This window comes from Siphateles boraxobius, unplaced genomic scaffold (genome assembly GCF_051911475.1).
Source record: "Siphateles boraxobius isolate OS27281-9 unplaced genomic scaffold, OSU_SipBor_1 8, whole genome shotgun sequence".
In the NCBI taxonomy this organism is placed as follows: domain Eukaryota; kingdom Metazoa; phylum Chordata; class Actinopteri; order Cypriniformes; family Leuciscidae; genus Siphateles; species Siphateles boraxobius.
This window is the reverse complement of record NW_027509208.1, coordinates 32,945,603-32,960,460: the sequence shown is the minus strand read 5'-3', so window position 1 is coordinate 32,960,460 and position 14,858 is coordinate 32,945,603. Positions and strand designations below refer to the sequence as shown.

The 14,858-nt window shown below is 43.5% G+C and overlaps 14 non-coding genes across 14 annotated transcripts; 2 read left to right on the top strand and 12 right to left on the bottom strand.

Annotated features, from left to right (window-relative positions):
- Positions 1-337: 337 nt before the first annotated feature.
- Positions 338-452, bottom strand: LOC143730274 (U5 spliceosomal RNA). Its single transcript, XR_013200486.1, has one exon. It is a non-coding gene; the product is annotated as a U5 spliceosomal RNA (small nuclear RNA).
- A 1,762-nt stretch (positions 453-2,214) lies between these two features.
- LOC143730254 (U5 spliceosomal RNA) lies at positions 2,215-2,329 on the bottom strand. The gene has a single exon (XR_013200468.1). It is a non-coding gene; the product is annotated as a U5 spliceosomal RNA (small nuclear RNA).
- Positions 2,330-3,569: 1,240 nt separating this feature from the next.
- trnad-guc (transfer RNA aspartic acid (anticodon GUC)) lies at positions 3,570-3,641 on the top strand. Its single transcript has one exon. It is a non-coding gene; the product is annotated as a tRNA-Asp (tRNA).
- A 452-nt stretch (positions 3,642-4,093) lies between these two features.
- Positions 4,094-4,208, bottom strand: LOC143730171 (U5 spliceosomal RNA). Its single transcript, XR_013200393.1, has one exon. It is a non-coding gene; the product is annotated as a U5 spliceosomal RNA (small nuclear RNA).
- A 1,762-nt stretch (positions 4,209-5,970) lies between these two features.
- LOC143730170 (U5 spliceosomal RNA) lies at positions 5,971-6,085 on the bottom strand. Its single transcript, XR_013200392.1, has one exon. It is a non-coding gene; the product is annotated as a U5 spliceosomal RNA (small nuclear RNA).
- A 578-nt stretch (positions 6,086-6,663) lies between these two features.
- On the bottom strand, positions 6,664-6,778 carry LOC143730308 (U5 spliceosomal RNA). The gene has a single exon (XR_013200517.1). It is a non-coding gene; the product is annotated as a U5 spliceosomal RNA (small nuclear RNA).
- A 410-nt stretch (positions 6,779-7,188) lies between these two features.
- Positions 7,189-7,303, bottom strand: LOC143730169 (U5 spliceosomal RNA). Its single transcript, XR_013200391.1, has one exon. It is a non-coding gene; the product is annotated as a U5 spliceosomal RNA (small nuclear RNA).
- Positions 7,304-7,713: 410 nt separating this feature from the next.
- Positions 7,714-7,828, bottom strand: LOC143730273 (U5 spliceosomal RNA). The gene has a single exon (XR_013200485.1). It is a non-coding gene; the product is annotated as a U5 spliceosomal RNA (small nuclear RNA).
- A 1,762-nt stretch (positions 7,829-9,590) lies between these two features.
- Positions 9,591-9,705, bottom strand: LOC143730251 (U5 spliceosomal RNA). Its single transcript, XR_013200466.1, has one exon. It is a non-coding gene; the product is annotated as a U5 spliceosomal RNA (small nuclear RNA).
- A 1,240-nt stretch (positions 9,706-10,945) lies between these two features.
- On the top strand, positions 10,946-11,017 carry trnad-guc (transfer RNA aspartic acid (anticodon GUC)). Its single transcript has one exon. It is a non-coding gene; the product is annotated as a tRNA-Asp (tRNA).
- Positions 11,018-11,469: 452 nt separating this feature from the next.
- LOC143730167 (U5 spliceosomal RNA) lies at positions 11,470-11,584 on the bottom strand. The gene has a single exon (XR_013200389.1). It is a non-coding gene; the product is annotated as a U5 spliceosomal RNA (small nuclear RNA).
- Positions 11,585-13,347: 1,763 nt separating this feature from the next.
- Positions 13,348-13,462, bottom strand: LOC143730166 (U5 spliceosomal RNA). Its single transcript, XR_013200388.1, has one exon. It is a non-coding gene; the product is annotated as a U5 spliceosomal RNA (small nuclear RNA).
- Positions 13,463-14,040: 578 nt separating this feature from the next.
- Positions 14,041-14,155, bottom strand: LOC143730307 (U5 spliceosomal RNA). The gene has a single exon (XR_013200516.1). It is a non-coding gene; the product is annotated as a U5 spliceosomal RNA (small nuclear RNA).
- A 410-nt stretch (positions 14,156-14,565) lies between these two features.
- On the bottom strand, positions 14,566-14,680 carry LOC143730369 (U5 spliceosomal RNA). Its single transcript, XR_013200572.1, has one exon. It is a non-coding gene; the product is annotated as a U5 spliceosomal RNA (small nuclear RNA).
- Positions 14,681-14,858: the final 178 nt, after the last annotated feature.

Below are 14,858 nucleotides of genomic sequence, written 5' to 3'. Positions count from 1 at the left end.
AGGCTCCTCCCATCCAGCTTATTTTCTTTTAAAAAAAAAAAACAATAATACAGCCATATCCATTAGAGGAAGGAGCAAATGTAAAAAGAATCTGCCCCATCACCAAATGTCCGCAAACCCTGTCCAAGAGGATGTCACTGAATCCGATAGTATGTCGAAGACCAGTGGTAGTATTCGCATGAGATTTTTATGAACTTCCTGGATGCTAAATGAACAAACCCTTCATCTCCTTGGATTGCGGGTGGATACTTTTAGCCACGCACGATCTGTGGCCCAGCCTATTGTGGTACTTTGTTACAAGCTGCCAAACGTCCTCTGTTCTTGAACAAACACATGTAGCTCTGCTGCGAGCAGAGCATCCAAAAATATCAGAAACTCGCAAATGTTCCCCTCCACGGAAATCTTTAGTAAAAGGCGAAAGATTTATGCGTGAATGAAGAGAAACTCGAGCTGTACCCATGAGACGTTGGGACAATCTGGTCCCAAGCACATGCAACCATGCTCAGCAAGGGTAATGTCTGGTGCAGGCTCCTCCCATCCAGCTTATTTTCTTTAAAAAAAAACAATAATACAGCCATATCCATTAGAGGAAGGAGCAAATGTTAAAAGAATCTGCCCCATCACCAAATGTCCGCAAACCCTGTCCAAGAGGATGTCACTGAATCCGATAGTATGTCGAAGACCAGTGGTAGTATTCGCATGAGATTTTTATGAACTTCCTGGATGCTAAATGAACAAACCCTTCATCTCCTTGGATTGCGGGTGGATACCTCCATAGGACAGGGTGAGCTCCTTGGCCAAAATAAAAGGCTTAAATAATAATAACTCCATTAATGGAAAGCATATCCAGTATTAAGTGACGTCTCAACGGTTGAGCATAGACAACAGTACCGTACCGCCCAGAGAAGCAATTGGGATGACCAGTCCTCGTTAGTATAATGGACAGTATCTCCGCCTGTCACGTGGAAGACCGGGGTTCGATTAGTCTTCTTCTTTATCACGACCAAACACCTTGCATAAGCTCAGGCTTTACCGTGGAAGGCGCTGTTAAAGTCAACCTGCCGTTCAAGACTCACTTGATTATGTTTAGCTAATTGCATTTGAAAGATTTTACTTTCAAGAAAGCGTTTGCAATAGGTTTGTAAAAGGTGTTTTTTGAATGTTTGGCCTGAGTCTTTTTTTTTTTGTTGCATTTTCACTGTTCTGACCAGTGTGTTGCGTTCCGAACGCTTGGAAACAGTGAATAATGTTGCGAAACAATCGGTTCAAAGCTTTGTTTCTCCCATCACTACCCTTTTGTGCTTGGTAAAACTTACATTCACACTGCTGACACAAGACTCGAAGTTGTGAACTGGGAAAGTGTGGATGGTTTGACGACTACCCAGTTCCAGTCTTGGACAAAACAGCCAATTCTTTTAGCCACGCTCAATCTCTGGCCCAACCTATTGTGGTACTTTGTTACAAGCTGCCAAACGTCCTCTGTTCTTGAACAAACACATGTAGCTCTGCTGTGAGCAAGACAATTCTTGGATACCTCCATAGGACAGGGTGAGCTCTTTGGCCAAAATAAAATGTTTAAATAATAATAACTCCATTAATGGAAAGCATATCCAGTATTAAGTGACGTCTCAACGGTTGAGCATAGACAACAGTAACACACCGCCCAGAGAAGCAACTGTGATGACCAGTCCTCGTTAGTATTGTGGACAGTATCTCCGCCTGTCACGCGGAAGACCGGGGTTCGATTCCCCGACGGGGAGTCTTCTTCTTTATCACGACCAAACACCTTGCATAAGCTCGGGCTTTACCGTGGAAGGTGCTGTTAAAGTCAACCTGCCGTTCAAGACTCGCTTGATTATTTTTAGCTAATTGCATTTGAAAGATTTTACTTTCAAGAAAGCGTTTGCAATAGGTTTGTAAAAGGTGTTTTTTGAATGTTTGGCCTGAGTCTTTTTTCTTTTGTGGGATTTTCACTGTTCTGACCAGCGTGTTCCGTTCCGAACGCTTGGAAACAGTGAATAATTTTGCGAAGCAATCAGTTCAAAGCTTTGTTTCTCCCATCACTACCCTTTGGTGCTTGGTAAAACTTACATTCACACCGCTGTCTTGGACAAAACAGCCAATTCTTTTAGCCACGCTCGATCTTTGGCCCAGCCTATTGTGGTACTTTGTTACAAGCTGCCAAACGTCCTCTGTTCTTGAACAAACACATGTAGCTCTGCTGCGAGCAGAGCATCCAAAAATATAAGAAACTCGCAAATGTTCCCCTCCACGGAAATCTTTAGTAAAAGGCGAAAGATTTATGCGTGAATGAAGAGAAACTCGAGCTGTACCCATGAGACGTTGGGACAATGTGGTTCGAAGCACATGCAACCATGCTCAGCAAGGGTAATGTCTGGTGCAGGCTCCTCCCATCCAGCTTATTTTCTTTTAAAAAAAAAAAACAATAATACAGCCATATCCATTAGAGGAAGGAGCAAATGTAAAAAGAATCTGCCCCATCACCAAATGTCCGCAAACCCTGTCCAAGAGGATGTCACTGAATCCGATAGTATGTCGAAGACCAGTGGTAGTATTCGCATGAGATTTTTATGAACTTCCTGGATGCTAAATGAACAAACCCTTCATCTCTTTGGATTGCGGGTGGATACCTCCATAGGACAGGGTGAGCTCCTTGGCCAAAATAAAAGGCTTAAATAATAATAACTCCATTAATGGAAAGCATATCCAGTATTAATTGACGTCTCAACGGTTGAGCATAGACAACAGTACCGTACCGCCCAGAGAAGCAATTAGGATGACCAGTCCTCGTTAGTATAGTGGACAGTATCTCCGCCTGTCACGCGGAAGACCGGGGTTCGATTAGTCTTCTTCTTTATCACGGCCAAACACCTTGCATAAGCTCAGGCTTTACCGTGGAAGGCGCTGTTAAAGTCAACCTGCCGTTCAAGACTCACTTGATTATGTTTAGCTAATTGGATTTTTAAAGATTTTACTTTCAAGAAAGCGTTTGCAATAGGTTTGTAAAAGGTGTTTTTTGAATGTTTGGCCTGAGTCTTTTTTTTTTGTTACATTTTCACTGTTCTGACCAGTGTGTTGCGTTCCGAACGCTTGGAAACAGTGAATAATGTTGCGAAACAATCGGTTCAAAGCTTTGTTTCTCCCATCACTACCCTTTTGTGCTTGGTAAAACTTACATTCACACTGCTGACACAAGACTCGAAGTTGTGAACTGGGAAAGTGTGGATGGTTTGACGACTACCCAGTTCCAGTCTTGGACAAAACAGCCAATTCTTTTAGCCACTCTCAATCTCTGGCCCAACCTATTGTGGTACTTTGTTACAAGCTGCCAAACGTCCTCTGTTCTTGAACAAACACATGTAGCTCTGCTGTGAGCAAGACAATTCTTGGATACCTCCATAGGACAGGGTGAGCTCTTTGGCCAAAATAAAATGTTTAAATAATAATAACTCCATTAATGGAAAGCATATCCAGTATTAAGTGACGTCTCAACGGTTGAGCATAGACAACAGTAACACACCGCCCAGAGAAGCAACTGTGATGACCAGTCCTCGTTAGTATAGTGGACAGTATCTCCGCCTGTCACGCGGAAGACCGGGGTTCGATTCCCCGACGGGGAGTCTTCTTCTTTATCACGACCAAACACCTTGCATAAGCTCGGGCTTTACCGTGGAAGGTGCTGTTAAAGTCAACCTGCCATTCAAGACTCGCTTGATTATTTTTAGCTAATTGCATTTGAAAGATTTTACTTTCAAGAAAGCGTTTGCAATAGGTTTGTAAAAGGTGTTTTTTGAATGTTTGGCCTGAGTCTTTTTTTTTGTGGGATTTTCACTGTTCTGACCAGCGTGTTCCGTTCCGAACGCTTGGAAACAGTGAACAATTTTGCGAAGCAATCAGTTCAAAGCTTTGTTTCTCCCATCACTACCCTTTTGTGCTTGGTAAAACTTACATTCACACCGCTGTCTTGGACAAAACAGCCAATTCTTTTAGCCACGCTCGATCTGTGGCCCAGCCTATTGTGGTACTTTGTTACAAGCTGCCAAACGTCCTCTGTTCTTGAACAAACACATGTAGCTCTGCTGTGAGCAGAGCATCCAAAAATATCAGAAACTCGCAAATGTTCCCCTCCACGGAAATCTTTAGTAAAAGGCGAAAGATTTATGCGTGAATGAAGAGAAACTCGAGCTGTACCCATGAGACGTTGGGACAATGTGGTCCCAAGCACATGCAACCATGCTCAGCAAGGGTAATGTCTGGTGCAGGCTCCTCCCATCCAGCTTATTTTCTTTTTTTTAAAAAACAATAATACAGCCATATCCATTAGAGGAAGGAGCAAATGTAAAAAGAATCTGCCCCATCACCAAATGTCCGCAAACCCTGTCCAAGAGGATGTCACTGAATCCGATAGTATGTCGAAGACCAGTGGTAGTATTCGCATGAGATTTTTGTGAACTTCCTGGATGCTAAATGAACAAACCCTTCATCTCCTTAGATTGCGGATGGATACCTCCATAGGACAGGGTGAGCTCCTTGGCCAAAATAAAAGGCTTAAATAATAATAACTCCATTAATGGAAAGCATATCCAGTATTAAGTGACGTCTCAACGGTTGAGCATAGACAACAGTACCGTACCGCCCAGAGAAGCAATTGGGATGACCAGTCCTCGTTAGTATAGTGGACAGTATCTCCGCCTGTCACGCGGAAGACCGGGGTTCGATTAGTCTTCTTCTTTATCACGACCAAACACCTTGCATAAGCTCAGGCTTTACAGTGGAAGGCGCTGTTAAAGTCAACCTGCCGTTCAAGACTCACTTGATTATGTTTAGCTAATTGCATTTGAAAGATTTTACTTTCAAGAAAGCGTTTGCAATAGGTTTGTAAAAGGTGTTTTTTGAATGTTTGGCCTGAGTCTTTTTTTTTTGTTGCATTTTCACTGTTCTGACCAGTGTGTTGCGTTCCGAACGCTTGGAAACAGTGAATAATGTTGCGAAACAATCGGTTCAAAGCTTTGTTTCTCCCATCACTACCCTTTTGTGCTTGGTAAAACTTACATTCACACTGCTGACACAAGACTCGAAGTTGTGAACTGGGAAAGTGTGGATGGTTTGACGACTACCCAGTTCCAGTCTTGGACAAAACAGCCAATTCTTTTAGCCACGCTCAATCTCTGGCCCAACCTATTGTGGTACTTTGTTACAAGCTGCCAAACGTCCTCTGTTCTTGAACAAACACATGTAGCTCTGCTGTGAGCAAGACAATTCTTGGATACCTCCATAGGACAGGGTGAGCTCTTTGGCCAAAATAAAATGTTTAAATAATAATAACTCCATTATTGGAAAGCATATCCAGTATTAAGTGACGTCTCAACGGTTGAGCATAGACAACAGTAACACACCGCCCAGAGAAGCAACGGTGATGACCAGTCCTCGTTAGTATAGTGGACAGTATCTCCGCCTGTCACGCGGAAGACCGGGGTTCGATTCCTCGACGGGCAGTCTTCTTCTATATCACGACCAAACACCTTGCATAAGCTCGGGCTTTACCGTGGAAGGTGCCGTTAAAGTCAACCTGCCGTTCAAGACTCGCTTGATTATTTTTAGCTAATTGCATTTGAAAGATTTTACTTTCAAGAAAGCGTTTGCAATAGGTTTGTGGAAGGTGTTTTTTGAATGTTTGGCCTGAGTCTTTTTTTTGTGTGGGATTTTCACTGTTCTGACCAGCGTGTTCCGTTCCGAACGCTTGGAAACAGTGAATAATTTTGCGAAGCAATCAGTTCAAAGCTTTGTTTCTCCCATCACTACCCTTTTGTGCTTGGTAAAACTTACATTCACACCGCTTGCTTGGACAAAACAGCCAATTCTTTTAGCCACGCTCGATCTGTGACCCAGCCTATTGTGGTACTTTGTTACAAGCTGCCAAACGTCCTCTGTTCTTGAACAAACACATGTAGCTCTGCTGTGAGCAGAGCATCCAAAAATATCAGAAACTCGCAAATGTTCCCCTCCACGGAAATCTTTAGTAAAAGGCGAAAGATTTATGCGTGAATGAAGAGAAACTCGAGCTGTACCCATGAGACGTATGGACAATGTGGTCCCAAGCACATGCTACAATGCAAGGGTAATGTCTGGTGCAGGCTCCTCCCATCCAGCTTATTTTCTTTTTTTTTAAAAACATTAGGCTTGTTCGACTTGAACCGGCGCTGCGCAGACCGATCAGTTGATGACATCAAAGTACCGCGAGAGCGATTCAAAAGCATAAGGAGCCGTCTGCTCTCTAATCGCTCTCGCGGTACTTTGATGTCATCAACCGATCGGTCTGTGCAGCGCCGGTTCAAGTCGAACAAGCCTAATAATACAGCCATATCCATTAGAGGAAGGAGCAAATGTAAAAAGAATCTGCCCCATCACCAAATGTCCGCAAACCCTGTCCAAGAGGATGTCACTGAATCCGATAGTATGTCGAAGACCAGTGGTAGTATTCGCATGAGATTTTTATGAACTTCCTGGATGCTAAATGAACAAACCCGTCATCTCCTTGGATTGCGGGTGGATACTTTTAGCCACGCACGATCTGTGGCCCAGCCTATTGTGGTACTTTGTTACAAGCTGCCAAACGTCCTCTGTTCTTGAACAAACACATGTAGCTCTGCTGTGAGGAGAGCATCCAAAAATATCAGAAACTCGCAAATGTTCCCCTCCACGGAAATCTTTAGTAAAAGGCGAAAGATTTATGCGTGAATGAAGAGAAACTCGAGCTGTACCCATGAGACGTTGGGACAATGTGGTCCCAAGCACATGCAACCATGCTCAGCAAGGGTAATGTCTGGTGCAGGCTCCTCCCATCCAGCTTATTTTCTTTAAAAAAACAAAAACAATAATACAGCCATATCCATTAGAGGAAGGAGCAAATGTAAAAAGAATCTGCCCCATCACCAAATGTCCGCAAACCCTGTCCAAGAGGATGTCACTGAATCCGATAGTATGTCGAAGACCAGTGGTAGTATTCGCATGAGATTTTTATGAACTTCCTGGATGCTAAATGAACAAACCCGTCATCTCCTTGGATTGCGGGTGGATACTTTTAGCCACGCACGATCTGTGGCCCAGCCTATTGTGGTACTTTGTTACAAGCTGCCAAACGTCCTCTGTTCTTGAACAAACACATGTAGCTCTGCTGTGAGCAGAGCATCCAAAAATATCAGAAACTCGCAAATGTTCCCCTCCACGGAAATCTTTAGTAAAAGGCGAAAGATTTATGCGTGAATGAAGAGAAACTCGAGCTGTACCCATGAGACGTTGGGACAATGTGGTCCCAAGCACATGCAACCATGCTCAGCAAGGGTAATGTCTGGTGCAGGCTCCTCCCATCCAGCTTATTTTCTTTTAAAAAAAAAAAACAATAATACAGCCATATCCATTAGAGGAAGGAGCAAATGTAAAAAGAATCTGCCCCATCACCAAATGTCCGCAAACCCTGTCCAAGAGGATGTCACTGAATCCGATAGTATGTCGAAGACCAGTGGTAGTATTCGCATGAGATTTTTATGAACTTCCTGGATGCTAAATGAACAAACCCTTCATCTCCTTGGATTGCGGGTGGATACTTTTAGCCACGCACGATCTGTGGCCCAGCCTATTGTGGTACTTTGTTACAAGCTGCCAAACGTCCTCTGTTCTTGAACAAACACATGTAGCTCTGCTGCGAGCAGAGCATCCAAAAATATCAGAAACTCGCAAATGTTCCCCTCCACGGAAATCTTTAGTAAAAGGCGAAAGATTTATGCGTGAATGAAGAGAAACTCGAGCTGTACCCATGAGACGTTGGGACAATCTGGTCCCAAGCACATGCAACCATGCTCAGCAAGGGTAATGTCTGGTGCAGGCTCCTCCCATCCAGCTTATTTTCTTTAAAAAAAAACAATAATACAGCCATATCCATTAGAGGAAGGAGCAAATGTTAAAAGAATCTGCCCCATCACCAAATGTCCGCAAACCCTGTCCAAGAGGATGTCACTGAATCCGATAGTATGTCGAAGACCAGTGGTAGTATTCGCATGAGATTTTTATGAACTTCCTGGATGCTAAATGAACAAACCCTTCATCTCCTTGGATTGCGGGTGGATACCTCCATAGGACAGGGTGAGCTCCTTGGCCAAAATAAAAGGCTTAAATAATAATAACTCCATTAATGGAAAGCATATCCAGTATTAAGTGACGTCTCAACGGTTGAGCATAGACAACAGTACCGTACCGCCCAGAGAAGCAATTGGGATGACCAGTCCTCGTTAGTATAATGGACAGTATCTCCGCCTGTCACGTGGAAGACCGGGGTTCGATTAGTCTTCTTCTTTATCACGACCAAACACCTTGCATAAGCTCAGGCTTTACCGTGGAAGGCGCTGTTAAAGTCAACCTGCCGTTCAAGACTCACTTGATTATGTTTAGCTAATTGCATTTGAAAGATTTTACTTTCAAGAAAGCGTTTGCAATAGGTTTGTAAAAGGTGTTTTTTGAATGTTTGGCCTGAGTCTTTTTTTTTTTGTTGCATTTTCACTGTTCTGACCAGTGTGTTGCGTTCCGAACGCTTGGAAACAGTGAATAATGTTGCGAAACAATCGGTTCAAAGCTTTGTTTCTCCCATCACTACCCTTTTGTGCTTGGTAAAACTTACATTCACACTGCTGACACAAGACTCGAAGTTGTGAACTGGGAAAGTGTGGATGGTTTGACGACTACCCAGTTCCAGTCTTGGACAAAACAGCCAATTCTTTTAGCCACGCTCAATCTCTGGCCCAACCTATTGTGGTACTTTGTTACAAGCTGCCAAACGTCCTCTGTTCTTGAACAAACACATGTAGCTCTGCTGTGAGCAAGACAATTCTTGGATACCTCCATAGGACAGGGTGAGCTCTTTGGCCAAAATAAAATGTTTAAATAATAATAACTCCATTAATGGAAAGCATATCCAGTATTAAGTGACGTCTCAACGGTTGAGCATAGACAACAGTAACACACCGCCCAGAGAAGCAACTGTGATGACCAGTCCTCGTTAGTATTGTGGACAGTATCTCCGCCTGTCACGCGGAAGACCGGGGTTCGATTCCCCGACGGGGAGTCTTCTTCTTTATCACGACCAAACACCTTGCATAAGCTCGGGCTTTACCGTGGAAGGTGCTGTTAAAGTCAACCTGCCGTTCAAGACTCGCTTGATTATTTTTAGCTAATTGCATTTGAAAGATTTTACTTTCAAGAAAGCGTTTGCAATAGGTTTGTAAAAGGTGTTTTTTGAATGTTTGGCCTGAGTCTTTTTTCTTTTGTGGGATTTTCACTGTTCTGACCAGCGTGTTCCGTTCCGAACGCTTGGAAACAGTGAATAATTTTGCGAAGCAATCAGTTCAAAGCTTTGTTTCTCCCATCACTACCCTTTGGTGCTTGGTAAAACTTACATTCACACCGCTGTCTTGGACAAAACAGCCAATTCTTTTAGCCACGCTCGATCTTTGGCCCAGCCTATTGTGGTACTTTGTTACAAGCTGCCAAACGTCCTCTGTTCTTGAACAAACACATGTAGCTCTGCTGCGAGCAGAGCATCCAAAAATATAAGAAACTCGCAAATGTTCCCCTCCACGGAAATCTTTAGTAAAAGGCGAAAGATTTATGCGTGAATGAAGAGAAACTCGAGCTGTACCCATGAGACGTTGGGACAATGTGGTTCGAAGCACATGCAACCATGCTCAGCAAGGGTAATGTCTGGTGCAGGCTCCTCCCATCCAGCTTATTTTCTTTTAAAAAAAAAAAACAATAATACAGCCATATCCATTAGAGGAAGGAGCAAATGTAAAAAGAATCTGCCCCATCACCAAATGTCCGCAAACCCTGTCCAAGAGGATGTCACTGAATCCGATAGTATGTCGAAGACCAGTGGTAGTATTCGCATGAGATTTTTATGAACTTCCTGGATGCTAAATGAACAAACCCTTCATCTCTTTGGATTGCGGGTGGATACCTCCATAGGACAGGGTGAGCTCCTTGGCCAAAATAAAAGGCTTAAATAATAATAACTCCATTAATGGAAAGCATATCCAGTATTAATTGACGTCTCAACGGTTGAGCATAGACAACAGTACCGTACCGCCCAGAGAAGCAATTGGGATGACCAGTCCTCGTTAGTATAGTGGACAGTATCTCCGCCTGTCACGCGGAAGACCGGGGTTCGATTAGTCTTCTTCTTTATCACGGCCAAACACCTTGCATAAGCTCAGGCTTTACCGTGGAAGGCGCTGTTAAAGTCAACCTGCCGTTCAAGACTCACTTGATTATGTTTAGCTAATTGGATTTTTAAAGATTTTACTTTCAAGAAAGCGTTTGCAATAGGTTTGTAAAAGGTGTTTTTTGAATGTTTGGCCTGAGTCTTTTTTTTTTGTTACATTTTCACTGTTCTGACCAGTGTGTTGCGTTCCGAACGCTTGGAAACAGTGAATAATGTTGCGAAACAATCGGTTCAAAGCTTTGTTTCTCCCATCACTACCCTTTTGTGCTTGGTAAAACTTACATTCACACTGCTGACACAAGACTCGAAGTTGTGAACTGGGAAAGTGTGGATGGTTTGACGACTACCCAGTTCCAGTCTTGGACAAAACAGCCAATTCTTTTAGCCACTCTCAATCTCTGGCCCAACCTATTGTGGTACTTTGTTACAAGCTGCCAAACGTCCTCTGTTCTTGAACAAACACATGTAGCTCTGCTGTGAGCAAGACAATTCTTGGATACCTCCATAGGACAGGGTGAGCTCTTTGGCCAAAATAAAATGTTTAAATAATAATAACTCCATTAATGGAAAGCATATCCAGTATTAAGTGACGTCTCAACGGTTGAGCATAGACAACAGTAACACACCGCCCAGAGAAGCAACTGTGATGACCAGTCCTCGTTAGTATAGTGGACAGTATCTCCGCCTGTCACGCGGAAGACCGGGGTTCGATTCCCCGACGGGGAGTCTTCTTCTTTATCACGACCAAACACCTTGCATAAGCTCGGGCTTTACCGTGGAAGGTGCTGTTAAAGTCAACCTGCCGTTCAAGACTCGCTTGATTATTTTTAGCTAATTGCATTTGAAAGATTTTACTTTCAAGAAAGCGTTTGCAATAGGTTTGTAAAAGGTGTTTTTTGAATGTTTGGCCTGAGTCTTTTTTTTTGTGGGATTTTCACTGTTCTGACCAGCGTGTTCCGTTCCGAACGCTTGGAAACAGTGAACAATTTTGCGAAGCAATCAGTTCAAAGCTTTGTTTCTCCCATCACTACCCTTTTGTGCTTGGTAAAACTTACATTCACACCGCTGTCTTGGACAAAACAGCCAATTCTTTTAGCCACGCTCGATCTGTGGCCCAGCCTATTGTGGTACTTTGTTACAAGCTGCCAAACGTCCTCTGTTCTTGAACAAACACATGTAGCTCTGCTGTGAGCAGAGCATCCAAAAATATCAGAAACTCGCAAATGTTCCCCTCCACGGAAATCTTTAGTAAAAGGCGAAAGATTTATGCGTGAATGAAGAGAAACTCGAGCTGTACCCATGAGACGTTGGGACAATGTGGTCCCAAGCACATGCAACCATGCTCAGCAAGGGTAATGTCTGGTGCAGGCTCCTCCCATCCAGCTTATTTTCTTTTTTTTTAAAAACAATAATACAGCCATATCCATTAGAGGAAGGAGCAAATGTAAAAAGAATCTGCCCCATCACCAAATGTCCGCAAACCCTGTCCAAGAGGATGTCACTGAATCCGATAGTATGTCGAAGACCAGTGGTAGTATTCGCATGAGATTTTTGTGAACTTCCTGGATGCTAAATGAACAAACCCTTCATCTCCTTAGATTGCGGATGGATACCTCCATAGGACAGGGTGAGCTCCTTGGCCAAAATAAAAGGCTTAAATAATAATAACTCCATTAATGGAAAGCATATCCAGTATTAAGTGACGTCTCAACGGTTGAGCATAGACAACAGTACCGTACCGCCCAGAGAAGCAATTGGGATGACCAGTCCTCGTTAGTATAGTGGACAGTATCTCCGCCTGTCACGCGGAAGACCGGGGTTCGATTAGTCTTCTTCTTTATCACGACCAAACACCTTGCATAAGCTCAGGCTTTACAGTGGAAGGCGCTGTTAAAGTCAACCTGCCGTTCAAGACTCACTTGATTATGTTTAGCTAATTGCATTTGAAAGATTTTACTTTCAAGAAAGCGTTTGCAATAGGTTTGTAAAAGGTGTTTTTTGAATGTTTGGCCTGAGTCTTTTTTTTTTTGTTGCATTTTCACTGTTCTGACCAGTGTGTTGCGTTCCGAACGCTTGGAAACAGTGAATAATGTTGCGAAACAATCGGTTCAAAGCTTTGTTTCTCCCATCACTACCCTTTTGTGCTTGGTAAAACTTACATTCACACTGCTGACACAAGACTCGAAGTTGTGAACTGGGAAAGTGTGGATGGTTTGACGACTACCCAGTTCCAGTCTTGGACAAAACAGCCAATTCTTTTAGCCACGCTCAATCTCTGGCCCAACCTATTGTGGTACTTTGTTACAAGCTGCCAAACGTCCTCTGTTCTTGAACAAACACATGTAGCTCTGCTGTGAGCAAGACAATTCTTGGATACCTCCATAGGACAGGGTGAGCTCTTTGGCCAAAATAAAATGTTTAAATAATAATAACTCCATTATTGGAAAGCATATCCAGTATTAAGTGACGTCTCAACGGTTGAGCATAGACAACAGTAACACACCGCCCAGAGAAGCAACGGTGATGACCAGTCCTCGTTAGTATAGTGGACAGTATCTCCGCCTGTCACGCGGAAGACCGGGGTTCGATTCCTCGACGGGCAGTCTTCTTCTATATCACGACCAAACACCTTGCATAAGCTCGGGCTTTACCGTGGAAGGTGCCGTTAAAGTCAACCTGCCGTTCAAGACTCGCTTGATTATTTTTAGCTAATTGCATTTGAAAGATTTTACTTTCAAGAAAGCGTTTGCAATAGGTTTGTGGAAGGTGTTTTTTGAATGTTTGGCCTGAGTCTTTTTTTTGTGTGGGATTTTCACTGTTCTGACCAGCGTGTTCCGTTCCGAACGCTTGGAAACAGTGAATAATTTTGCGAAGCAATCAGTTCAAAGCTTTGTTTCTCCCATCACTACCCTTTTGTGCTTGGTAAAACTTACATTCACACCGCTTGCTTGGACAAAACAGCCAATTCTTTTAGCCACGCTCGATCTGTGACCCAGCCTATTGTGGTACTTTGTTACAAGCTGCCAAACGTCCTCTGTTCTTGAACAAACACATGTAGCTCTGCTGTGAGCAGAGCATCCAAAAATATCAGAAACTCGCAAATGTTCCCCTCCACGGAAATCTTTAGTAAAAGGCGAAAGATTTATGCGTGAATGAAGAGAAACTCGAGCTGTACCCATGAGACGTATGGACAATGTGGTCCCAAGCACATGCTACAATGCAAGGGTAATGTCTGGTGCAGGCTCCTCCCATCCAGCTTATTTTCTTTTTTTTTAAAAACATTAGGCTTGTTCGACTTGAACCGGCGCTGCGCAGACCGATCAGTTGATGACATCAAAGTACCGCGAGAGCGATTCAAAAGCATAAGGAGCCGTCTGCTCTCTAATCGCTCTCGCGGTACTTTGATGTCATCAACCGATCGGTCTGTGCAGCGCCGGTTCAAGTCGAACAAGCCTAATAATACAGCCATATCCATTAGAGGAAGGAGCAAATGTAAAAAGAATCTGCCCCATCACCAAATGTCCGCAAACCCTGTCCAAGAGGATGTCACTGAATCCGATAGTATGTCGAAGACCAGTGGTAGTATTCGCATGAGATTTTTATGAACTACCTGGATGCTAAATGAACAAACCCGTCATCTCCTTGGATTGCGGGTGGATACTTTTAGCCACGCACGATCTGTGGCCCAGCCTATTGTGGTACTTTGTTACAAGCTGCCAAACGTCCTCTGTTCTTGAACAAACACATGTAGCTCTGCTGTGAGGAGAGCATCCAAAAATATCAGAAACTCGCAAATGTTCCCCTCCACGGAAATCTTTAGTAAAAGGCGAAAGATTTATGCGTGAATGAAGAGAAACTCGAGCTGTACCCATGAGACGTTGGGACAATGTGGTCCCAAGCACATGCAACCATGCTCAGCAAGGGTAATGTCTGGTGCAGGCTCCTCCCATCCAGCTTATTTTCTTTAAAAAAACAAAAACAATAATACAGCCATATCCATTAGAGGAAGGAGCAAATGTAAAAAGAATCTGCCCCATCACCAAATGTCCGCAAACCCTGTCCAAGAGGATGTCACTGAATCCGATAGTATGTCGAAGACCAGTGGTAGTATTCGCATGAGATTTTTATGAACTTCCTGGATGCTAAATGAACAAACCCGTCATCTCCTTGGATTGCGGGTGGATACTTTTAGCCACGCACGATCTGTGGCCCAGCCTATTGTGGTACTTTGTTACAAGCTGCCAAACGTCCTCTGTTCTTGAACAAACACATGTAGCTCTGCTGTGAGCAGAGCATCCAAAAATATCAGAAACTCGCAAATGTTCCCCTCCACGGAAATCTTTAGTAAAAGGCTAAAGATTTATGCGTGAATGAAGAGAAATTCGAGCTGTACCCATGAGACGTTGGGACAATGTGGTCCCAAGCACATGCAACCATGCTCAGCAAGGGTAATGTCTGGTGCAGGCTCCTCCCATCCAGCTTATTTTCTTTAAAAAAAAAAAAACAATAATACAGCCATATCCATTAGAGGAAGGAGCAAATGTAAAAAGAATCTGCCCCATCACCA